Below are 26,516 nucleotides of genomic sequence, written 5' to 3'. Positions count from 1 at the left end.
GGTGCCTTCCGTGGTTGGCTGGTTTAAGACATGGGTGATTGATGGCTAGGTCGGGAATTGTTTTTTTCTGTCAATCAATCAGTTACTTCAACTATGGCAACAACCAAAGTTTATTATTCTGAAAAATAAATATAGAGTAGTGAATGGGGAATACATGTGTGAGAAATGTCAAGTGTGGCATGAGAAAGGGTTAAACTGCTTGACTGTCACACTCAAAGCGTGAGGCTTAGCAGCTTTGTATCTGACTACCTGATAGGAATACATCAAAATCATGTACAATTAGATGCGCTGCACATTTAATTGGCATTGAGGTTTTAGTTACTGCATTTACCAATCGCAAGATGTTAGGGAGGAGATAGCTGAGGGGCTAATTGTTTTAGAAGACTAACTATAGGAAAGATGGTGCCTCGGTCAGAACATGAAAAGAAGGGATCCATCCATCCATCCATCTTCTTCCGCTTATCCGAGGTCGGGTCGCGGGGGCAGCAGCCTAAGCAGGGAAGCCCAGACTTCCCTCTCCCCAGCCACTTCGTCTAGCTCTTCCCGGGGGATCCCGAGGCGTTCCCAGGCCAGCCGGGAGATATAGTCTTACCAACGTGTCCTGGGTCTTCCCCGTGGCCTCCTACTGGTTGGATGTGCCCTAAACACCTCCCTCGGGAGGCGTTCGGGTGGCATCCTGACCAGATGCCCGAACCACCTCATCTGGCTCCTCTCGATGTGAAGGAGCAGCGGCTTTACTTTGAGTTCCTCCCGGATGGCAGAGCTTCTCACCCTATCTCTAAGGGAGAGCCCCGCCACACGGCGGAGGAAACTCATTTCGGCCGCTTGTACCCGTGATCTTATCCTTTCGGTCATGACCCAAAGCTCATGACCATAGGTGAGGATGCGAACGTAGATCGACCGGTAAATTGAGAGCTTTGCCTTCCGGCTTAGCTCCTTCTTCACCACAACAGATCGGTACAACGTCCGCATTACTGAAGAAGGGATGACAATCAAAATATTTTTCAGTGGCTTTATTTCTGCTGATGGGAGGTCTGTAATGTATTTATATATCTATGAGAATGTAATGGATTCATTGACATATTTGAGGGTTGAATTCCGTAATAAACAAACAAACGTGTGCATAAGAATACACATCTCAATTTACAACATCAAACATAGATACAGGTCACAGAATTGACTAATGCATGCACAGGCCGAAAACAGGGGTCGCCAACCCGTCAATCGCGACCGACCAACGTTAAATCCATGGCAGGCCAAAGTGTTTGATAGCCCTTTGCCCGGTACCAAGAAAAGTATTATCATGGCCGAGTGGTTAAGGCGATGGACTAGAAATCCATTGGGGTGTCCCCGCGCTGGTTCAAATCCTGCTGGTAACGCATTCTATATTGAAGGACTACAAAGTTGATATAAGAGATCACTGTGAGAGAATGGGAGGGTCTGAGCTTCAGTCTTTTCTGTGGTCACTGGGTTGAGAACAAACTAATGCATCAGTAAAAATATTAGTATCTTGGCAGGCTAAAGTGTTGGATAGCCCTTTGCGCAGACAGCCAGAAACATGTTATGACAATTGAATGCAACATTTAATCCATTGCAACCCAGAATGCGCGATAGCCTTTTACAAAAATGTCTGGGTGTTTGAGTTATCATGGCGGAGTGGTCAAGGTGGTGGACTAGAAAGTAATTGGTGTCTCCCCGCACAGAGTCAAGTTCTGCTGGTAACGCATCTGATTTTGAAGGAATACACAAATCCGTTGGCTTGTCTGTATTTGGAGTACTAGACGAATTGTACACAAGATCACCCCAAGAGGACAGGCTGGTCTGAGTGTTAGTCTTTCCTGTGGTCACAGGGTTGAAAAGAACCCAATCAAACAGTAAAAATAGTAGTATGTTTGAGGAGTCTTAAACATGTCTGTCTAAATCAGTGGTTCTTAACCTGGGTTCAATCGAACCCTTGTGGTTCGGTGAGTCGACCTCTGGGGTTTGGCGGAGGTCAAGACACACCCGACTCATCGTGTAAATAAAAACTTCTCCCTATCGACGTATTATGGATACCCCCAAACAATGTTCTCTCTTAATTTTCCATGTGAGCAGACGTAAAAATTCCTTGACCATTCAGTGGATCACATATGAGCAACCTCAGACGTGCACATACACTGTGGACACACCAGCAGCACACCTGTCCGAAACCTGACTAAATAACAAGTTAAATGTTTTATTATTATAATCAATTGACAGCAGTCATTTCCATGAGATTCCAATGACAATAATAACAAATATTGTTTTTCATAAGCTGTGCACTAGTATTGTATGTCTGGGTGGGGTTCCTGCTTTGGAAATAAGGTGTACCCCTTTCAAATATCGCATTTAGTTGCCACTAAAACATTCACATGTTGCACAATGAGATGTAAACATGGGATCATGTGTACATTCTTGTAACTTTCTCTTTGTAATGTATATCTTTATTAGTATTTATTTTATATAAAAACATCATTTAATAATTAATATGTATAAAATAAGATTAAATTAAGGAAAAACACTTTTTATTTTTTACTTAAGAAGGGTTTGGTGAATCCGCATATTAAACTGGTGGCGTTCAGTACCTCCAACAAGGTAAAGAACCACTGGTCTAAATAATGAAAAACATGTGAGGACAAAATTAATGACAAGCCGAAGTGTTTGATACAGTAGCTCTTTGCGCAGACAGCCTGAAACATGTTATCAGGGCAATTGAATGCAATGTTTACGCCATTGCCTTCCAGACTGCGTGATAACCTTTTACAAAATGTCTGGGTGTTTTGAGCTAGCATGGCCGAGTGGTTAAGGTGATTTACTGGAAATTCTTTGGGGTCTCCCCACGCACAGGTTCAAATCCTGCCGGTAAAGTATCAGATTTTGAAGGACTACGCAATTCATACATGAGATTACCGTGAGAGGTCAGGCGGGTCTGATCTTTCGTCTTCCCTGTGGTCACAGCGCTGAGATGAAACAAATGAAACAGTAAAAATGGTAGTATTTTTGAAGAGATTTACACATGTCCGTCTTAATAATGAAGACAAGAGAAGACGATGTTAAATCTATTGTTTGATAGCCCTTTGCGCAGACAGCCTGAAACATGTGATCATGGCAATTGAATGCAACGTCTAGTCCATTGCAGCCCAGATTGCACCATAGCCTTTCAAATAAAGATCATTGTGTGTTATTATGGTCGAGTGGTTAGGTGATGTGACTTGAAATCCACTGGGGTCCCCCCGCGCAGGTTCAAATCCTGCTGGTAGCGTAGATGATTTTGAAGGAATACACAATTCTTACATGAGATTACCGCGAGAGGATGGGCAGGTCTTAGCTTTTGTCTTTCCTGTGGTCACAGGGTTGAGATGAAACAGTAAAAACTTTAGTATTTTTGACGAGTCTTACATATGTCAGTCTAAATAGTGAATACAAGTCAAGACAATGTTAAATCCATTGTTTGATAGCCCTTTGCGCAGACAGCCTGAAACATGTTATCATGGCAATTGAATGCAACATTTAGTCCATTGCAGCCCAGATTGCGCTATAGCCTTTCACAAAAACAACTGTGTGTGTGTTATCATGGCTGAGTGGTTAAGGCGATGGACTAGAAATCCATTGGGGTCTCCCCGCGCAAGTTCAAATCCTGCTGGTAACACAACTGATTTTGAAGAACTACACAATTCGTATAGGAGATCACCGCAAGAGCTACGGTCTGGTCTGAGCTTTAGTCTTTCCTGTGGTCACAGGGTTGAGAAGAAACCAATCAAACAGTAAAAATAGTAGTATGTCTGGGGAGTCTCACACATGTTCGTCTAAATAATGAAAAACAAGTGAAGACAACGTTAAGTCCATCGCAAGCCAAAGTGTTTAATAGCCTTTTGCGCAGACAGCCTGAAACATGTTATTATTCATGTGAATGCTACGTTTAGTCCATTGCAGCCCTGATTGCGCTATAATGAAAACAAGTGAAGACAATTCTAAATCCATTGTTTGATCACTCTTTGCGCAGACAGCCTGAAAAATGTTATCATGGCAATTGAATGCAACGTTTAGTCCATTGCATTGTTTGATCACTCTTTGCGCGGACAGCCTGAAAAATGTTATCATAGCAATTGAATGCAACGTTTAGTCCATTGCAGCCCAGATTGCACCCTAGCCTTTCAAATAAATACCTGTGTGAAGTATCATGGCCGAGTGGTTAGGGTACTTACAATCCTCTGGGGTCCCTTCGCGCAGTATCAAATCCTGCTGGTAACATATCTCATTTTGAAGGACTACAAAATTCGTACATGAGATCACCGCAAGAGGACGGGCTAGTCTGAGCTTTAGTCTTTCCTGTGGTCACATGGTTGAGAAGAAACCAATCAAACAGTACAAATAGTAATATGTTTGAGGAGTCTCACCAATGTCTGTCTAAATAATGAAAAACAAGTGAAGACAACGTTAAATCCATGGCAAGCCAAAGTGTGTGACAGCCTTTTGCGCGGACAGCCTGAAAAATGTTATCATACCATGTGAATGCTACGTTTAGTCAATTGCAGCCCAGATTGCGCAATAGCCTTTCAAAAAAATGTCTGTGTGTGTGTTATCATGGCCAAGTGGTTAAGGCGATGGACTAGAAATCCATTGGGGTCTCCCCGCACAAGTTCAAATCCTGCTGGTAGCGAATTTGATTTTAAAGGACTACACAATTCGTACAGGAGATCACCGCGAGAGCTACGGTCTGGTCTGAGCTTTAGTCTTTCCTGTGGTCACAGGGTTGAGAAAAAAACAATCGAACAGTAAAAATAGTAGTATGTTTGGGGAGTCTCACACATGTCTGTCTAAATAATGAAAAAGAAGTGCAGACAACGTTAAATTCATCGCAAGCCAAAGTGTTTGATAGCCTTTTGCGCAGACAGCCTGAAACATGTTATCATACTATGTGAATGCTACATTTAGTCCATTGCAGCCCAGATTGCACGATAGCCTTTCAATAACCTGTCTGTGTGTGTGTTATCATGGCCAATGGTTAAGGCAATGTACTAGAAATCGCTTGGGGTCACCCCGCACAGCTTCAAATCTTGCTGGTAAAGCATCGTATTTTCAAGAACTACACAATTCGTACATGAGATCACCGCGAGAGGACGGGCAGGTCTGAGCTTTCGTCATTTCTGTGGTCACAGGGTTGAAATGAAACAAATGAAATAATAGAAATTGTAGGAGTTTTGAGGAGTCTTACACATAACCGTTTAAAATATGAAAACAAGTGAATACAACCTTAAATCCATTGCAGGCCAAAGTGTTTGATAGGTGTTTGCACTGACTGCTTGAAACATGTTATCATGGCCGAAAGGTTAAGGCGATGGACTAGAAATCCTTTGGGGTTGCCCCGCACAGGTATAAATCCTGCTGGTAACGCAACATATTTTGAAGAACTACACAATTCCTACATAAGATCACCGCGAGATGACGGGCAGGTCTGAGCTTTCGTCTTACCCGTGGTCACAGGGTTGAGATGAAACAAATGAAAAAGTAAAACTTGTAGTATTTTTGAGGAGTCTTGCACATGTCGGTTTAAATAATGAAAAGAAGTAAAAACAATTCTAAATCCATTGTTTGATCACTCTTTGCGCAGACAGCCTGAAAAATGTTATCATGGCAATTGAATGCAACGTTTAGTCCATTGCAGCCCAGATTGCACCCTAGCCTTTCAAATAAATGCCTGTGTGAGTTATCATGGCCAAGTGGTTAGGGGGTTGTACTTGAAATCCACTGGGGTCCCTTTGCGTAGTATCAAATCCTGCTGGTAACATATCTCATTTTGAAGGACTACAATATTAGTACATGAGATCACCGCGAGAGGATGGGCTCGTCTGAGCTTCAGTCTTTCCTGTGGTCACATGGTTGAGAAGAAACCAATCAAACAGTACAAATAGTAGTATGTTTGAGGAGTCTCACATGTCTGTCTAAATAATGAAAAACAAGTGAAGACGACCTTAAATCCATGGCAAGCTAAAGTGTTTGATAACCTTTTGCGCAGACAACCTGAAACATGTTATCATACCAATTGAATGCAACGTTAGTCTATTGCAGCCCAGATTGCGCGATAGCCTTTCACAAAAACCTCTGTGCGTGTGTGTTTTCATGGCCGAGTGGTTAAGGCGATGTACTGGAAATCCATTTGGGGTCTCCCTGTGCAGGTTCAAATCCTGCTGATAAAGCATCGTATTTTTAAGAACTACACATTTCGTACATGAGATCACCACGAGAGGACGGGCAGGTCTGAGCTTTCGTCTTTCCTATGGTCACAGGGTTGAGATGAAACAAATGAAACAGTAAAAATTGTAGTATTTTTGAAGAGATTTACACATGTCCGTTTTAATAATGAAGACAAGTGAAGACGATGTTAAATCCATTGTTTGATAGCCCATTGTGCAGACAGCCTGAAACATGTTATGGCAATTGAATGCAACGTTTAGTCCATTGCAGCCCAGATTGCACCATAGCCTTTCAAATAAAATACCATTGTGTGTTATTATGGTCGAGTGGTTAGGGGATGTGACTTGAAATACACTGTGGTCCCCTCACGCAGGTTCAAGTCCTGCTGGTACCATAGATGATTTTGAAGGAATACACAATTCTTACATGAGATCACCGCGAGAGGATGGGCAGGTCTTAGCTTTTGTCTTTCCTGTGGTCACAGGGTTGAGATGAAACAGTAAAAACTTTAGTATTTTTGATGAGTCTTACATATGTCAGTCTAAATAGTGAATACAAGTTAAATCCATTGTTTGATAGCCCTTTGCGCAGATAGCCTGAAATATGTTATCATGGCAATTGAATGCAACATTTAGTCCATTGCAGCCCAGACTGCGCCATAGCCTTTAACAAAAATGTCCAAGTGTGTTATCATGGCCTAGTGGTTAAGGCGATGGACTAGAAATCCATTGGGTTATCCCCGCGCAGGTTCCAATCCTGCTGGTAACGAATATAATTTTGAAGGGCTACACAATTCGTACATGAGATCACCGCAAGAGGACGGGCTAGTCTGAGCTTTCGTCTTTCCTGTGGTCACATGGTTGTGAAGAAACCAATCAAACAGTACAAATAGTAATATGTTTGAGGAGTCTCACCCATGTCTGTCTAAATAGTGAAAAACAAGTGAAGACAACGTTAAATCCATGGCAGGCCAAAGTGTTTGATAGCATTTTGCGCAGAAAGCCTGAAACATGTTATCATACCAATTTAATGCAACGTTTAGGCCATTGCAGCCCAGATTGCGCGATAGCCTTTCACAAAAATGACAATGTGTGTGTTATCATGGCCGAGTGGTTAAGGCGATGGACTAGAAATCCATTGGGGTTTCCCCGCGCCGGTTCAAATCCTGCTGGAAGTGAATTTGATTTTAAAGGACTACACAATTCGTACAGGAGATCACCGCGAGAGCGACGGTCTGGTCTGAGCTTTAGTCTTTCCTGTGGTCACAGGGTTGAGAAAAAAACAATCGAACAGTAAAAATAGTAGTATGTTTGGGGAGTCTCACACATGTTCGTCTAAATAATGAAACACAAGTGAAGACAACGTTAAGTCCTTCACAAGCCAAAGTGTTTGATAGCCTTTTGCGCAGACAGCCTGAAACATGTTATTATACCATGTGAATGCTACGTGTAGTCCATTGCAGCGCTGATTGCGTGATAACCTTTCAATAAATTCCTATGTGTGTGTTATCATGGCCAATGGTTAAGGCAATGTACTAGAAATCGCTTGGGGTCACCCGCACAGGTTCAAATCCTGCTGGAAAACCATAGTATTTTGAAGAACTACACAATTTGTACATCAGATCACCGTGAGAGGACGGGCAGGTCTGAGCTTTCGTCATTCCTGTGGTCACAGGGTTGAGATGAAACAAATGCAACATTAAAAATTGTAGTATTTTTGAGGAGTCTTACACATAACCGTCTAAATAATGAAAACACGTGAATACAACCTTAAATCCATTGCAGGCCAAAGTGTTTGATAGGTGTTTGCACTGACTGCTTGAAACGTGTTATCGTGGCCAAGTGGTTAAGGCGATGGTCAAAAAATCCTTTAGGGTCACCCTGCATAGGTTCAAATCCTGCTGGTAATGCAACATATTCTGAAGAACTGTGCATGAGATCACCGCGAGAGGACAGGCAGGTCTGAGCTTTCGTCTTTCCTGTGGTCACAGGGTTGAAATGAAACAGTAAACATTTTAGTATTTTTGAGGAGTCTTACACATGTCGGTCCAAATAATGAAAACAAGTGAAGACAATTATCAATCCATTGTTTGATAATTCTTTGCGCAGACAGCCTGAAAAATGTTATCATGGCAATTAAATGCAACGTTTAGTCCATTGCAGCCCAGATTGCACCATAGCCTTTCAAATCAATCTCCTGCGTGTGTTATCGTGGCCGAGTGGTTAGGGGGTTGTACTTGAAATCCCCTGGGGTCCCTTCGCGCAGTATCAAATCCTGCTGGTAACAAATCTGATTTTGAAGGACTACACAATTCGTACATGAGATCACCGCGAGAGAATGGGCTGGTCTGAGCTTCAGTCTTTCCTGTGGTCACATGGTTGAGAAGAAACCAATCAAACAGTACAAATAGTGGTTTGTTTGAGTAGTATATTTAAGGCAATGACAGCCTGAAACATGTTATCATGGCCGAGTGGTTAAGGCAATGGACTAGAAATCCATTCAGTTCTCCTCGCGCAGGCTCAAATCCTGCTGGTAACGTATTTGATTTTGAAACCAATTAAACAGTACAAATAGTAGCGTGTTTGAGGAGTCTTACAAATGTCTGTGTAAATAATGAAAAACAAATGAAGACAACGTTAAATCCATGGCAAGCCAAAGTGTTTGATAGGATTTTGCGCGGACAACCTAAATCATGTTATCATACCAATTGAATGCAATGTTCAGTTCATAGCAGCCCAGATTGCACGATAACCTTTCAAATAAATTCCTGTGTGTGTTATCATGGCCGAGTGGTTAAGGCGATGGACTTGAAATCCACTGGGGTCTCCCTGCGCAGGTTCAAACCCTGCTGGTAACGTGTCTGTGTTTGGGAAACTAGACCAGTTGTACAACCCTTTATTGCTTGAGGACTGGCTGGTCTGGGACATTGACCATTCTGTGGTCACAATCTTTCTAGAGGATACCATTTACCCAGTAAAATTTATGCTTACTTTGAAGAGCCTTCCACATGCCAGTCTCAATTGATCCATTTCACACGCAGAAAAAAGACAATTGAGTACCAACCATTGCAGCCCAGCAAAATAGCTTTTCTCAAAAATTTCCGCTTGTGTATTAAGGCTGTATCTGCCAGTGTCTGGGCTCCCTCAGAGGTCCTAACACATTTGATTAAGGCGATGGCCTAGAAACCCATTGGGGTCTCCCCGCACAGGTTCAAATCCTGCTGGTAACGCATCCTATTTTGAAGGACCGTACACAATTCGTATATGAGATCACCGTGAGAGGACTGGCGGGTCTGAGCTTTAGTCTTTCCTGTGGTCACATGGTTGAGATGAAACAAATGTAACAGTAAAAATAGTAGTATGTTTGAGGAGTCTAACAAATGTCGGTCTAAATAATGAAAACAAGTGAAGACAACGTTAAATCCGTTGTTTGATAGCCGTTTGCGCAGACAGCCTGAAACATGTTATCATGGCACTTGAATGCAACATTTAGTCAATTTCAGCCCAGACTACGTGATAGCCTTTCACAAAAACAAATGTGTGTGTGTTGTGATGGCTTAGTGGTTAAGGCGATGGACTAGAAATCCATTGTGGTCTACCTGCGTAGGTTCAAATCCTGCTGGTAATGTATCTGATTTTGAAGAATTACACAATTTGTACATGAGATCACCGCGAGAGAAGGGGCTGGTCTGAGCTTTACTCTTTCCTGTGGTCACATGGTTGAGAAGAAACCAATCAAAGAGTACAAATAGTAGTATGTTTGAGGAGTCTCACACATGTCTGTCTAAATAATGAAAAAAAAGTGAAGACAACGTTAAATCCATGGCAAGCCAAAGTCTTTGATAGCCTTTTGTGCAGACAACCTGAAACATGATTGCTAATGATTGCTCTTGTCTTGACAGTGTTGTATTTCTTTGTCCATTTGTCATGTTTCAAAAAAGCTGGCACAAGTGGCCAAAAAGACTAAGAAAGTTGAGGAATGCTCATCAAACACTTATTTGGAACATTCCACAGGTGAACAGGCGGTGGGTGCCATGATTGGGTATAAAAGCAGCTTCCATGAAATGCTCTGTCATTCACAAACAAGGATGGGGTGGAGGTCAACACTTTGTGAACAAATTCGTGAGCAAATTGTCCAACAGTTTGAGAACAACTTTTCTCTACGAGCTACTGCAAGGAATTTAGGGATTCCCCCATCTACGATCCGCAATATCATCAAAAGTTTCAGAGAATCTGGAGAAGTCACTGCTGAAAACCAACATTGAATGCACAAGACCTTCGATCCCTCAGCTGGTACTGCATCAAAAAATGACATAAATGAGTAAAAGATATCACCACATGGGCTCAAGAACAATTCAAAAAAACACTGTCAGTTACTGCAAATGTGAGTGCAAGTTATGCAAAGCAAAAGCCATTCATCAGCAACACCCAGAAAGGCCGCCGGCTTCGCTGGGCCCGAGCTAATTCAAGATGGACTGATGCAAAGTGGAAAAGTGTTCTGTGGTCGGACGAGTTCACATTTCACATTGTTTTTGGAAACTGTAAGTAGTGTTATCCGGATCAAAGAGAAAAAGACCCAAACGGACTGTTATAGGCACAAAGTTCAAAAGCTAGCATCTGTGATGTAATGGGGGTGTACAACTGCCCACGGCATCGGTAATTTACACGTCTCTGAAGGCACTTATTTTAGCAAGACATTGCCATGCCACATTCTGCATGTGTTACAACAGCGTGGCCTCGTATTAAAAGAGTGTGGGTACTCGACTGGCCTGCCTGTATTCCAGACCTGTCTCCCATTTAAAATGTGTGGCACAATATGAAGCGTATAATATGACAACGGAGACTGTTGAACTACTTAAGCTGTACATCAAGCAAGACTGGGAAATAATTCCACCTGAAAAGCTTTAAAAATCGGTTTCCTCAGCTCCCAAACGTTTTTTAAGTGTTGTTAAAAGGAAAGGCCATGTAAAACAGTGGTATAATTACCTCTGCGACAACTTTTTTGCAATGTGTTGCTGCAATTAAATTCTAAGTTAATGATTATTTGCAAAGTACAATTACATTTCTCAGTTCGAACATTAAATATCTTCTCTTTGCAGTCTGTTCAATTGAATATAGGTTGAAAAGGATTTGCAAATCATTGTATTCTGTTTTTATTTACGATTTACACAACAGGCCAACTTCACAGGTTTTGGGTTTTGTACTTAAAGCTACCAATAGATACTTGTTGATGTATTAAACCTATTTTAGTTTAGCTAGGGTAATAATTCAGACACACAATATATGGGTTGGATCAGTATTAAAAGTTGTTCCAGGACTTTGTGACCACATTAGAATACAGCCGTGACCTTAGACCTTCTGTCCATGAGAGGGCTAAGTCGGAAGAGGGACTGCAGCGGAAATGGCCCGGTGTCAGGGAGATTGAGGTTGAGCAACAATGGCTGATGACAGCTCATTCATCACAGCCAAGGTATCCATTCTACCGAAGAGAGCACATTCTACTCCAACTGTGCGTCTGGCTCACTTAATTAAAAATGGAACAGAGTAAACAATCTCAAGGATTTTTCCCCCTCACAGTGTTTTGATGTTGGCCATTTTTTGTATTGAAGAAGCTCTTCATTCCAAAAAACATGTTTTGATTAGTCATTCTGTTCTGCTGCTTTGTTGTCAGCACTATGTAAAATTTAAAGTTTGACAGTGTATGAATGAGATAATGCCTTTTAGCAGGGGACTTTAACCTTTTTTACTACTCAAAGTGGCCCATTCACATCTTACAGGATTGAAGCTCCTGGTTTAATGGCCAAGAGGTTACATTGTAAATCAATTATTGTTTTCTTTATTTGGGTAAGTAGCAGCGTTAATTTTGTTGACTACAAATTTTTGTCGTAGTTATCGTCAACATTGATTCATTTTCTACCGCTTATCCTTTTCGGGATCGCGAGGGTTGCTGGACCCTATCTCAGCTACAATCGGGCGGAAGGCGGTGTACACCCTGAACGAGTTTCCACCTCATCGCAGGGCCAACACAGATAGACAGACAAAATTCACACTCACATTCACACACCAGGGCCAATTTAGTGTTCATATCCCCAGGTCCATGTCTTTGGAGGTGGGAGGAAGCCGGTGTACTTGGAGAGAACCCACGCAATCACGGGGGTAACATGCAAACTCCACACAGAAAGATCCTGAGCGCAGGATCGCACCCAGGACCTTTTTATTGTGTGGCAGACACACTAAGCCCTGTTACACCGTGCTGCCCACTACAACCCAATTTTCCTTAACTGAAACAGAATTACAGAATAGAACAAATGCATGCTGACTAAAACAAGGACAAAGTTTATTAATAATTTAGTCAACAAATAAAAACAAGCCAAAAATGTTGGCTGGGACAAATTCCAACCATATTTATTTTTGTTTTTAGGCAGATGGAAAAGGTAAGAAATCTTTCCATCCACAGAAGTATGTGGGAGAGGGGTGGGTGGTAAATCCCAAAAGGGATACAATCAGAACTAATTGTCATACCAGGGTGAGGGAAGTCCTGTTTTGGGGTTGTTTGGCAAACTTCCTGTCTTATTTTGAACAATTTAATCCTCCTCTTGTTTCAGGCCACTTGCCATTCCTCCTGTGTCACCAGAGGTGGGTAGTAACGCACTGCATTTACTCCGTTACATCTACTTGAGTAACTTTTGGGATGAATTGTACTTCTAAGAGTAGTTTTAATGGAACATATTTTTACTTTTACTTGAGTATATTTATAGAGAAGAAACGCTACTTTTACTCCGCTCCATTTATCAACAATCAGCTCGCTACTCGGTGCTGATTTTTATTGATCTGTTAATGCACGCTGTTTGTTTTGATTTGTCAGACAGACCTTCAAAGTAGGATCTATCGCATGCCTGCGTTTCACCAATCAAATGCAGTCACTGGTGACGTTTGACTCCGTTTCACCAATCAAACAGAGCCAGGCGGTCACATGATTAACTGCACACTTTTTTCTTTTATAAACCTTTATTTATAAATTTCAACATTTACAAACAGTTGAAAATAATAATCAAAGTAAGTATAGAAACAGTACAAAACAGTATAAAAACCGTACAAAACAGCGCCAGGCGGTTGTAAATTCAAAGTAACTAAAATAGAATGCAAAAAAATATATATATATAAAATAAACAAAGTGCAAAGCCATAGGCTCACTCAATCTCAGTAAATAACTTAAATTTGGAACACGGCATCATTGTTTTCACAATGATGCTGTTGTTAGAGGCAGAGTGTTTAAATTTAGAGTTCTAAATCTTTTTTAAAGTCACAAAAATAAGGTGGGGTATTGAGAAACTTACATTTATGAATATAAAACTTAGCCGATAGTGTAATGAGGTTGCAAAGGTAAAATTCATTTCCAAACATGTTTTCAGTACAGTGTAAAACCAAATATATATTATTTGATATATATTATTGTTTTAGTTGCTTCAGAGATATTCCTGGCTGTGAATTTGTTCATTCCTATTTTTATGTTGTCGTGCATTACTTGTTGCTGTCATCATTAAACGAACAGGTTCCTCTTCAGTTACTCAGTACTTGTGTAGTTTTTTTTCACAACATACTTTTTACATTTACTCAAGTAAATATTTTGGTGACTACTCATTACTTTTACTTGAGTAATACATCTCTAAAGTAACAGTACTCTTACTTGAGTACAATTTCTGGCTACTCTACCCACCTCTGTGTGTCACTGGTCTGATGTCTCTCCTGATTGCCTGATTGTGCCCACCTGTGTCACACACCCGCATGTGTATATAGTCCTCATCTTCCCCTGTCTTGTTGCCAGAGTATAACGCCTCATCATGTACCGCCAGCCTTTGACCACAGTTTTGACCCAAGTTGTTAAGTATTGCCTTGCCTTATTCAAGGATTTCTTTGTACCCTCTGAGAAAGAGCGATTTTGGTTTGCGAAAGTTGTTTTGTCAGTTTTTTTGTGCTAATTTCATAGTGCTTTGCTTTCCTTTTTTCCTCCTCTTGGAGCGCTTTAGTTTATAGTTCTCTCAGCTCTTTATATCGTACTTTTTGTTTATAGCTTGATTGATTTTCCTCTTTATAGCTAATCATAGATTGTTTTTATTATTAGATTAGTGTAGAATTTTGCTATTGCCTTTTTACTCCCTATGGAGTGATTTTTTGTTAGTTTTATGCCCTATCTAGTGTATCAAGTATATATTTTGTAGCCATTTTGTTTAAATCACTCTGTCCAACCAGAGTTCAAAGAAACTGTTGAAATAAAGCCTGAGTCAATCTTCCCCCTTCTGCACCTGAGTCCTCATTCTCGCCAAGGTATAACACTAATGTCTTTGCAAGGCATGGTGTCGGGATTTTTCACTGGGGTTTACCAATAATATGTAGTAATGATGACCGCAGTAAAACTCCCATCAGTTAGTATTACCCTTTTTAACTCAAATGATCGAAAAACAAAGATTGATAACTGCACTTTGATTAACTCACGGACTTGCTAGCTAAAATGCTAGCATGAAAACATTAACATATTTTCCCATTAAGAAACAACATAACCCAATCTAAACTCATATAAACACATTTCTGTTTGAGCAACTAAGATATTGAATTGTGCACATCAACCCTACAAGCTGTGCTCTCTTAACACGGAATCATAATGATCGATCTTTTCTCAAAAGAAAAGAGATGAGGTGTTTTACGGTGCAATCAAGGGCCACTGAAGAGGATGGCAAAATGCCCTCCAGAAGTAATCCATAATTATAATAGATTTTATTTTTTATGCACTTTTTGTTTTAATGAATCTTCAAGTGCTGCCGTTCAAACCAATATTAAAAACAATAAAAGTTTAACCATCAAAACAGATACAACTCTAACACTAAAACACTATCAGTGACGCATAAGAAACACAAAACATGTAAAATAGTGTTCTTTTTAACATATCTATTTCAGTTATGTTTCAAAAAATATCCTGGTCCAAATATTTCATTGTGTGTATAAATATTTTGAGCACATTTAACAATACTACAATAACAACTGTAATCATTGTGGTCACAAGAACCGTGATATGAAATTCTCGTACCGTTACTACAATGTGTCTTCCAAACTTGAAAAATAGAGAAGCCATATGGACGCACTTCACCTTGGCCTTAATAGACAACAAGACACGTTGTAAACCTTATGGCTCGATTTTCTCCTGTTTAGAATACTACCAACTTGAATCGCCATCAGTAGACTAACCATTCGGACATCTACGCAACAGTAAGTAGGTCGAAGTCAATCATTAGAAATTCCTCATATTGATTGAATTATGGTCGCTTACTCTACCATTACTTCTGTAGTACACCATAAGCGAGCTTGTTCGCCAATTAAATATGCCAAGATACCTATACAGTGCTCATTATCTGATGTCCTCGGCACACTGTTCAGCTAATGTTTGCACAACTTGACAACCCAAAACACCAAATTCGTAATTTTTCAAGCTAACACACAGACAAAGACAGATATATGAGGTATATAGTCTACATGTTCTAAATGTATAACACTAGTTGATGTATTCAAAGGCCTACTGAAATGAGATTTTCTTATTTAAACGGGGATAGCAGGTCCATTCTATGTGTCATATTTGATCATTTCGCGATATTGCCATATTTTTACTGAAAGGATTTAGTAGAGAACATCGATGATAAAGTTTGCAACTTTAGGTCGCTAATAAAAAAGCCTTGCCTTTACCGGAAGTAGCAGACGATGTGCGCGTGACGTCACTGGTTGTAGGCCTCCTCACATCCTCAGATTGTATATAATGTGAGCCACCAGCTGCAAGAGCTATTCGGACCGAGAAAGCGAATATTTCCCTATTAATTTGAGGGAGGATGAAAGATTCGTGGATGAGTAAATTTAGAGTGAAGGCCTAGAAGAAGAAAAAAAAGGCGATTGCAGTGAGAGCAATTCGGATGTTTTTAGACACATTTACTAGGATAACTCTGGGAAATCCCTTATCTGCCTATTGTGTTGCTAGTGTTTTAGTGAGTTAAATAGTACCTTTAAGTCGGAGGGGTGTGGCCAAGGGTGTTTTGACGACAGAGTCTCTGAGAGAAGTCACGGCAGCTGCAGGAGGACGCTGGCTATGCTGATCTCAGGTAAGAGGCGACTTATTTCCACAATTTTCTCACCGAAAACTGCCGGTTGAGATGTAGTCGGGATCCATGTTCGCTTGACCGCTCTGATCCATAGTAAAGCTTCACTTCCGGGAATTTTAAACAAGGAAACACCGTGTGTTTGTGTGGCTAAAGGCTAAAAGCTTCCCACCTCCATTTTTCTACTTTGACTTCTCCATTATTAATTGAACAAATTGCAAAAGATTCAGCAACACAGATGTTCAGAATAGTGTGTAATTGCACGATGAAAAGAGACAAATTTTAGCCGTAAGTGGTGCTGGGCTAATATGTGCCCTCCAACCAATAACGTCACAAACACGCGTCATCATCGCGTCATCATTCCGCGAGGTTTTTAACAGGAAACCCCGCGGGAAATTTAAAATTGTAATTTAGTAAACTAAACCGGCCGTATTGGCATGTGTTGCAATGTTAATATTTCATCATTGATATATAAACTATCAGAATGCGTGGTCGGTAGTAGTGGGTTTCAGTAGGCCTTTAAACTGGACAGTGGACATGACGCAGTGTAGTTATACACAATATAGAATAAAACCAATTTCTTTTATTTATATGACCATTTTTGTTGTAAATTATTCAACATTTGGAAAAAATGCATAATTTCAGCTCAAAAAACAACACAGTAAGGTTAGTGTGAAACCTTCATAGAGTGCAGATCTTGTTGGGAATTTAGTTTTTGAGATGCTCTTCAGGGCAGTGCGGAAGTACAGGTGTTCATCCTTGTGCCACACAAGCCCGGGTTCAATCCCCGTGCTCAGGTTCTTCCTGTATGGAGTTTGCATGCTCTCCCCATAACTGCCTGGGTTCCCTTCTCCCACCTCCAATGACATGCACCTGTGGATAGGTTGATTGGCGACGCTAAATTGGCCCAAGAGTGTGAAAATTGGCCTTGTGATGAAGTGGGGGACTTGTCCATCTTCTGCCTGAGTGCAACTGGGATAAGCTCCAGCACCCCCAGCGACCTTAAGAGAGACAAGCGGTAGAAAATGGATGCACGGCGATGCTCTGCAATAAATAATAAAAATTGTATTCACGCGAGTCATTAAAGGGGAACATTATCACCAGACCTATGTAAGCGTCAATATATACCTTGATGGTGCAGAAAAAAAGACCATATATTTTTTTAACCGATTTCCGAACTCTAAATGGGTGAATTTTGGCGAATTAAACGCCTTTCTGTTTATCACTCATGTGGTGATGACGTCAGAATGTGACGTCTCCAAGGTAATACAGCCGCCATTTTCATTTTCAACACATTACAAACACCGGGTCTCAGCTCTGTTATTTTCCGTTTTTTTTTACTATTTTTTGGAACCTTGGCGACATCATGCCTCGTCGGTGTGTTGTCGGAGGGTGTAACAACACTAACAGGGAGGGATTCAAGTTGCACCACCGGCCCGAAGATGCGAAAGTGTCTGCCGCCAGACTCCCATTGAATTTGCTGGAGTGTCTCCACATTTTATCGGCGATGACAGACATGGCACAGAGATGTATGGATAACCTGCAGATGCATTTGCAACGATAAAGTCAACAAAATCACAAAGGTGAGTTTTGTTGATGTTGACTGCCAGCTAATCGATGCTAACATGCTGCGCTAATCGATGCTAACATGCTATTTACCGGCGGTGCTAAAGCAGACATGGCACAGAGATGTATGGATAACGTGCAGATGCATTTGCAACTATATAACGTTTCCTTCCACCCACATTTAATGCAACAAAAACACTTACCAATCGACGGATTTAAGTTGCTCCAAAGTCAAGGGATGCGAAAGTCCTGATCATTTGGTTCGCACATTTTACCGGAGATGCTAACGCAGCTATTCGGCCATGCTATGGCTATGAATAGCGTCAATAGCTATTCACTCAATAGCTTCAGTTTTTTCTTCAATACTTTCATACTCCAACCATCCGTTTTAATACATGCGTAATCTATTGAATCGCTTAAACCGCTGAAATCCGAGTCTGAATCCGAGCTAATGTCGCTATATCTTGCTGTGCTCTTCGCCATTGTTTGTTTACATTGCCAGCACTGTATGGCGTCACAAGGAAATGGATAGTCGCATCGCAAATAGCGAAAATCAAGCACTTTAAAGCTTTTTTTAGGGATATTCCGGGACCGGTAAAATTTTGAAAAAAAATTCAAAAAATACAACAAGCCACAGGGAACTGAATTGTATTGTTTTTAACCCTTTTGAAATTGTGATAATGTTCCCCTTTAAATATGGTGGGCCAATGAGCATCTGTTGTCATAGTGTTCTGGGAGACAATTTGTTACGAGGGTTTCCTGAAGCACGGAGAGTCTAAATAAAAGAAAGCAAATCTGAACAAAACCTAAGAGTTAAGCTTTGACCAAAGGCAGCAATCATAAATGAAGCTTTCAGCACATACACCAAAACACACTGTAGCATTAATACATGTGGCATCAGATCAGCCTAGAGCCTCTGCTAAACTGTCAAATAGGGGGAAAAAAGTTTTAAGGGTCTTTGTCATTGAACTTAGGAACCAGCCACTAATCACATCCTTTTGTCCTTGCATTCCCAATGTGCGCAAGTCACCCATTAAACCCTCCCCAACATGGCCTTGTCTCATTAACTCAACTTTCTGCCGCTCAAACTCAAGTTTAGCAATTTTAAAGTCCTGTTTCCTTTTCTCACTTTCCTGCTTCACCTGTACTCACATTTGCTTAGCCTGTACTCAATCAATCAACCAATCAATCAAAGATTACGTATGTAGCTCTTAATCACAGGTGCCTCAAAGGGCTGCACAAACCACATTGACGTCCAATGTCTGAACACATGGGAAAACACAGAAAACCTGGGAAGGGGTCGCAGATGTGGGGACCTTCTTCCTGGGTAACCGGCTACAATGGATGCCAAGTGGGTACAGATATTATAAATTATTTGTGATAATGTGAGAGTTCAGTCCAGTGTGGACAAGCAGGGGGTTACAGGAGGTCTCCATCCAGGTTATAGAGGAATTCTGCTTTTTTATATTTTATTGCGGGAGTAAACTGGAGAATATTTTATTAATTAATATAAAGAGGGAACGCATCACTTCGCCTGCTGCTTTATGCTTGTCTCAACACTACAAAGCTATAGAAAAAGCCTGAGGTGAAGCTTGCATTTCTCCTTATACTAAAATAACAGAGTGAGGGAAGTTCTTTATAAGGCGAACAAGTTGATACTAATCATCACGGTTCAAATATGTATGGATTCACCGCCTTTTCTTTCTCCAATCCCTTTTCAATTACTTGAATGGAAACCCAGAAAAATAGTATGCCTTTTCTCTCTTCTTAACACATCACATCTGTAAAGTCTCGTGAGATTGTGTGCGTTCATAAATATATATGAAGTGATAATCCCCAAGCTCAGTGAGAAAAGTGCTGACTGGACACTGACACCATTTTGCTGATTGCATACGGTAGTATTGCCTCGCGGTTATGTCAAACAGGCGGGAAGAGGCAGTCAAGGGCGTGATTTGATTTGGGTCAGTGGAGGTATATCAGCCGGTCGACACATTTTTCTTCACTATAAGGCCATATTATCACTCGTGTGCATTGAACCGAACACACCCGTTGTGGAAATGAGTGTACATCCCAGCAGTTATCACCTTGTTATGCATGTGCTTGCATCTACATGTGTAAAGTACTATATACTGTACAACGTTGGGGAAAATGATAATGTGTTTTTGTGACTTATATCTAACCGTGGATCTGACATTGAGTTGCTTATCGCAAATATAGCAATTTAGGTATTCCGCAGAAGATTCTGTTTATAAAGAGACTCACACTATTTTCATATCAACTATCAATGTCATGTTTTTTTAATAAATTTTTACCACTACTAATAATTTGTTGGTTTTCTGAAAAGCAAAAACTACTTGAACTATTTATATAGTTTTCTGAAGGCGATAACCACAAAATAACCGTTTGTTGGTGAAGTCATCCATCATCTTCTCTGAAACAAGATGTAGCTTACTAACTAAAACAAAATGGTGAGGTATGATATGGTGTGTTCTATATTTTCCAGACAATCTTAATATGTTACAGAACACATGGGCTTTTAAAAATACAAACCCCGTTCCCATATGAGTTGGGAAATTGTGTTAGATGTAAATAAAAACGGAATACAACGATTTGCAATTCATTTTCAACCCATATTCAGTTGAATATGCTACAAAGACAACATATTTCATGTTCAAACTGATAAACATTTTTTTTTGCAAGTAATCATTAACTTTAGAATTTGATGCCAGCAACACGTGACAAAGAAGTTGGGAAAGGTGGAAATAAATACTGATAATGTTGAGAAATGCTCATCTAACACTTATTTGGAACATCCTACAGGTGTGCAGGCTAATTGGGAACAGGTGGGTGCCATGATTGGGTACAAAAGCAGCTTCCATGTAATGCTAAGTAATTCACAAACAAGAATGGGGCAAGGTACACCAATTTTCTAAGCAAAATTGTCGAACAGTTTTAAAACATTTCTCAACGACCTATTGCAAGGAATTTAGGGATTTTACCATCTACGGTCCGTAAACTCATCAAAAGGTTCAGAGAATCTGGAGAAATCACTGCACGTAAGCCATGATATTACGGACCTTTGACCTCTCAGGCGGTACTGCATCAAAAACCGACATCAGTGTGTAAAGGATATCACAACAAGGGCTCAGGAACACTTCATAAAACCACTGTCAGTAACTACAGTTGGTTGCTACATCTGTAAGTGCAAGTTAAAACTCTACTATGCAAAGCGAAACCCATTTGTCAACAACACCAAGGAACGCCGCCGGCTTCGCTGGGCTCGAGCTCATCTAAGATGGACCGATGCAAAGTGGAAAAGGGTTCTGTGGTCAGTGACACGCACTAACTGGTCATTGGGGGCGGGACCGTTGACGTCGGAGAGTAAGAAAGGAACCATTGAAAACTGATATCGCGTCTTTGTGAGCCTGTTGTACTCTGTTATAGTTTGGTATTGTATTTAATATTGCACAGTTAAATCTGTAATTGTAACTATTGTTATTTTTTTTTTTTACATTTAGTTTTTATTTTGTCCATATAATTCACACAAGTGAGCATTTCCTACGGTGTATGCCACCTTTTCACCTGCAACAGGCACTGTTGCAACACTTCTGCCATCAAATATAGATAGAATTTAAATTATACCACAATGGAACCCTGTGAACCCGAGAGGGACAAACAGTAGAAAATTGATGGATGGCAATGCAGCGATCTTATTCGATTTGCATTAATATTATTAGTAGCTGAATGATGAGCCCACAGGAAGAGAGAGATATAAGTTGTTGGCAAAAAACTACAAGCCATTAAATGTTGCGCCTTGTGACGGTTGACAGATGACAGCGAAACTTGTTTAGTCACCAATCATGTGCTACATTCCAACCATGTGCTCTGTGCTGAGTGAATCAAGTGAGTCGTGTGTGAAAATCTTCACATACGTTTTGTGACGAGTGACTCAAGTGAAGTAAGTAAATCGGTTCACTTTCGTGAGTGACTCTCAGGTACCCGGGTCAGTAAAAATAATCATATTTTCCATCACTACCACTCAAGAGGGTCTGACGCCACTAGCTTCTCAAATGGGTCCTCCGACAACGCTCCCTGCCTCGCCTCCACCACGGCAGTCAGCTCCAGCCCTTCCTCTGATGACGCCGCTTCCTGCCAAGCCTACAGCTACTCCTTCAACACCGCTTCCTTCCTCGCCAACAGCTTCATCTCCAGTGGGTCTTCCGACGACGCCACTAACGCCGTCTCCAATGGGTCTTCTGACAACACCACCAACTTCGTTTCCAGTGGGTCTTCCAATGATGCCACCAGCTCGACCACAAACCCAGCAGCCTGCCCCAGGTTACCAGCCTGCTCCTGCGCAACCTTTAGCCCAGCAGCCTACTCCCGTGCGACCTCCAGCAAATCAACCAGCACCAGCCCAGCAGCCAACTCTATCCCAGTAGCCTGCTACTGCTCAATCTCAAGTCCAGCAGTCTGCTTGCCTGGCGTGGACGCAACCGTCAGGCACTCGCAGGTGGCTTCTTATCTCCGGAGCAGGGGGATAGAGATTGATCTGGAGCACATCGAAACTTGTCACACACTGCCTACGAAGAACCAGAGAACACCAGCTGTCATCATGAGGTTTACGAACTGGAAAAATAAAATGGAACTATTAAAACAATAACGCAAACTAAAAGGTACGATCATGTTCAAGAATGAACACTTGTCAAAGAAAAATGCTGACATCGCAAGGATCGCACAACAACTTAAAAAGCAAAACAAGATTCAACAAACCTGGGTAACTAACTGGAAGATCTTCATCAAAACTAAATGGGACACCAAAGGAAGCACAAGTCTTGGTGGTGAAGAAAATCGAAGATCTTGATAAGTATTGGCATTGACCCAGTACTTGGTATCAAGGTAACTTTGTGACTTTTAGATCATCTCAATGCTACCCACACCAAGAACACACACCACACCAAGTACTGATGTGGACATGTTACAGAAGATCCTACAACATCAACAAAAATAACTGGAAAAGTGTGAGTATCGAGAGCACACCTCAACAGAGACTCATATTGAGATAGATCCTGCTAATATTTTTCATCTGCAATTGTGAATGAACGATATGAAAACAGTGTAAAGTCAGAAGATAGTCTGTCAATAATACATTTCATTAGTCAAAGCATGTACACTAACTTTGAGGCTATCAAGAATTACTTGAAATAATTTGCTAATCCATTTAGCATTATTGCAATGACTGAAACCTGGTTCAACAATGATAAAGGTATTGATTTTTGTCTGAATGGCTATGAATTAAGATAAACAGACAGAATAAATTAAATAGGAATGGGGTGGGGGGAGCTTTGTACATTCATAAATCTCTTAAATTTAACGTTTTAACAAATATGAACATAGCTGTTGATGGATTATTTGAATATTTGACAGTGGAAATTCTAAATGATTAGAAGACAAATATCTCCATGAGTTTTGTATATCGGGCACCTGGTTCAAGCACAGAAATTTTCAAATTAAACTTTTTTCCTCTGTAAACCATAAAAACATATTTATCTGTGGTGATTTTAACATTGATTAGTTAAATCTCACCAAGCAAAAAAACATTGATGACTTCATTGACAAAATGTACAGCTTGTCTCTATATCCAACCATAACCAAACCAAGCAGAATAACGACACATAGTTCCACAATCATCCACAACATTTTTACCAGCATTATAGGAAATCAATTCACCAGAGGCCTATTTATATGTGATATCACTGACCATTTACCTGTTTTTACTTAGTATGACTGCAATCTCAAGAAAACCAAAGACTCTATGGCAAACATCTTTAAACGAATAATAACTGAGGAAACAACCCGTGCCCTAAACAATAGCTTAGCGGTTCAAGATTGGACTTCAATTTACAGAGAACCAAATGTGGACAGTGCTTATTGCAATTTTTTTAGACATCTTCACTTCCCTACATAATAAACACTGCCCTGTGAGAGAATGTTTTATAAAAGGAAAACATAAAATAAGCCCTTGGATTACAAAAGGGATAATTAATGCCTGTAAAAACAAAAACAATCTCTACAAACAGTTCATCAAAGTAAAAACAAAAGAAGTCAAACAAAGATATAGGAAGTACAAAAAGTAATCAACTGATATTACAAAGTATAAGAACAAGCAAAGAAAAACAAAATAAAAGGATCTTGGGATGTTTTGAATAGCCCAATTAAACAAGGTTATTCAAAGTCGACATATCCTGATTACGTTATTGATGACAATGGTAAAGATTATAATATGAGTAATGTAGTTAATACGTTCAATAGTTTTTTTGTAAATGTTGATCCAAAGTTGGCTGTTAAAATCCCAGACAATAGAGTTACAAAATCAACTGTTAAACAGAATTCTTTGTTATTCTTCCTCTCAGCTACCAATGAGCAAGAAGTGACAAACATTGTGCGGAAGTGCAAGAGTAAGTGCTCCACTGACTGCAATGATATCAACATGATATTGGTTCAAAAAGTTATACTGAATATTGTAAAACCCTTAACTTATACATGTAACCTGTCATTCCAGACTGGCCGCTTTCCAAGTAAAATGAAAATCGATAAGGTAACCTCACTCTACAAAGGTGACAGCAAACATGCTTTTCCCAATTTTTCTCTTATGCCTCAGTTCTTAAAGATTTTACAGAAACTATTTAATTCTCAACTTGAAACGTTTTTTGAGAAACATCATATAATCAATGATGTATAATCAGTATGGTTTTAGGTCCAGAAGAACAACCTCAATGGCGATAATTGGTACTATTGAATACATGTAGCATAAAAAGTAGGCAGTTGGTATCTTTATTGATCAAAAAAGTATTTGATACCATTAGTCATTCAACTCTACTAGATAAGATGTAAAGATATGGAATAAGGGGGCTGGGTGGAGATTGGTTAAAAAAATATTTACCAGGGAGGGTACAGTTTGTAAGAATTGGTCAATATTTATCAGATACTCTTATTTTAAGGTAGCATTCATTCTATTTTTTATCTAACTATTCTCCCGGATCTAAACACATAAGCTATTTTGGCAGCAAGATACTTATTTAATTTGGTACAAAATATGTTTTGGTGAAGGAAAGGTTTCGGTAGGAATGGATCAAAATCAAACCTATTCAATGCATCTTTTTTATTTCCATTACACTTGACACTTCGAACTCCACATTCTTTGTTCATAATAACTTGCTTTTCCTTCAAGTTTTTTTCTGCGCGCAACTTTTGTTCTCTTAATGGCGTACAATGTCAAACATCTATTATCATTAAAGGGGAACATTATCACCAGACCTATGTAAGCGTCAATATATACCTTGATGTTCCAGAAAAAAGACCATATCATTTTTTAACCGATTTCCGAACTCTAAATGGGTGAATTTTGGCGAATTAAACGCCTTTCTATTATTTGCTCTCGGAATGATGACGTCAAAACGTTACGTCACCTAGGTAGTCAACGCCATTTTCTCCACCACATTACACGAATCAAGTCAAATCAGCTCTGTTATTTTCCGTTCTTTCGACCGTTTTCCGCAGCCTTGGAGACATTATGCCTCGTCGGTGTGTTGTCGGAGGGTGTAACAACACGATCAGGGACGGATTCAAGTTGATTTACGTAGAATGTGCATCGATTAGCATGGCATGCTAATCGATGCTAACATGCTATTTAAGCTAGCTGTATGTACATATTTCATTGTTATGCCTCATTTGTAGCTATATTTACATCCAGCCTTTCCCTCCATCCACATTTAATGCCAAACAAACACTTACCAATTGACGGATTTAAATTGCTCCAGTGTCAAGAGATGCGAAAGTCCCTCGTTTGGTTTTTACCGGCGATGCTACGACAGAGATGGCAGGAATGTGTGGATATCCTGCGAGACTCAAAGCAGATGCATTCCCAACAATAAAGTCAACGAAATCACAAAGGTGAGTTTTGTTGATGTTATTGACTTATGTGCTAATCAGACATATTTGGTCATGGCATGACTGCCAGCTAATCGATGCTAACATGCTATTTAGGCTAGTTGTATGTACATTTGTAGTTATATTTGCATCCAGCGTTTCCTTGCACCCACATTTAATGCCAAACAGACACTTACCAATCGACTGATTTAAGTTGCTCCAGTTTCACAAGATGCAAAAGTCCTGATCGTTTGGTCCGCACATTTTACCGGCGATGCTAAGGCAGATATGGCCGAATAGCTATTCGCTCAATAACTTCAGTTTCTTCTTCAATTTCGTTTTCGCTACCTGCCTCCATACTCCAACCATCCGTTTCAATACATGCGTAATCTGTTGAATCGCTTAAGCCGCTGAAATCCGAGTCTGAATCTGAGCTAATGTCGCAATATCTTGCTGTGGTATCCGCCATGTTGTTTGTATTGGAATCACTGGATGACGTCACAGGAAAATGGACAGTGGCTTCGCAGATAACACAAATCAGGCACCTAAAGCTTTTTTTAGGGATATTCCGGGATGGGTAAAATATTGAAAAAACTTCGAAAAATAAAATAAGCCACTGGGAACTGATATTTATTGGTTTTAAACCTTTTGAAATTGTGATAATGTTCCCCTT

At 40.3% G+C, this 26,516-nt stretch overlaps 8 non-coding genes across 8 annotated transcripts; all 8 read left to right on the top strand.

Moving 5' to 3' along the window:
* Positions 1-1,297: 1,297 nt before the first annotated feature.
* On the top strand, positions 1,298-1,379 carry trnas-aga (transfer RNA serine (anticodon AGA)). Its single transcript has one exon. It is a non-coding gene; the product is annotated as a tRNA-Ser (tRNA).
* A 2,206-nt stretch (positions 1,380-3,585) lies between these two features.
* Positions 3,586-3,667, top strand: trnas-aga (transfer RNA serine (anticodon AGA)). The gene has a single exon. It is a non-coding gene; the product is annotated as a tRNA-Ser (tRNA).
* A 929-nt stretch (positions 3,668-4,596) lies between these two features.
* trnas-aga (transfer RNA serine (anticodon AGA)) lies at positions 4,597-4,678 on the top strand. Its single transcript has one exon. It is a non-coding gene; the product is annotated as a tRNA-Ser (tRNA).
* Positions 4,679-6,132: 1,454 nt separating this feature from the next.
* trnas-gga (transfer RNA serine (anticodon GGA)) lies at positions 6,133-6,217 on the top strand. The gene has a single exon. It is a non-coding gene; the product is annotated as a tRNA-Ser (tRNA).
* Positions 6,218-6,899: 682 nt separating this feature from the next.
* Positions 6,900-6,981, top strand: trnas-aga (transfer RNA serine (anticodon AGA)). The gene has a single exon. It is a non-coding gene; the product is annotated as a tRNA-Ser (tRNA).
* A 327-nt stretch (positions 6,982-7,308) lies between these two features.
* Positions 7,309-7,394, top strand: trnas-aga (transfer RNA serine (anticodon AGA)). Its single transcript has one exon. It is a non-coding gene; the product is annotated as a tRNA-Ser (tRNA).
* Positions 7,395-8,669: 1,275 nt separating this feature from the next.
* Positions 8,670-8,751, top strand: trnas-aga (transfer RNA serine (anticodon AGA)). Its single transcript has one exon. It is a non-coding gene; the product is annotated as a tRNA-Ser (tRNA).
* A 237-nt stretch (positions 8,752-8,988) lies between these two features.
* Positions 8,989-9,070, top strand: trnas-uga (transfer RNA serine (anticodon UGA)). Its single transcript has one exon. It is a non-coding gene; the product is annotated as a tRNA-Ser (tRNA).
* Positions 9,071-26,516: the final 17,446 nt, after the last annotated feature.

This window comes from Nerophis ophidion, linkage group LG08 (genome assembly GCF_033978795.1).
Source record: "Nerophis ophidion isolate RoL-2023_Sa linkage group LG08, RoL_Noph_v1.0, whole genome shotgun sequence".
NCBI lineage: Eukaryota > Metazoa > Chordata > Actinopteri > Syngnathiformes > Syngnathidae > Nerophis > Nerophis ophidion.
The sequence above is the reverse complement of the archived record's forward strand: the minus strand, read 5'-3'. Positions and strand labels throughout refer to the sequence as shown.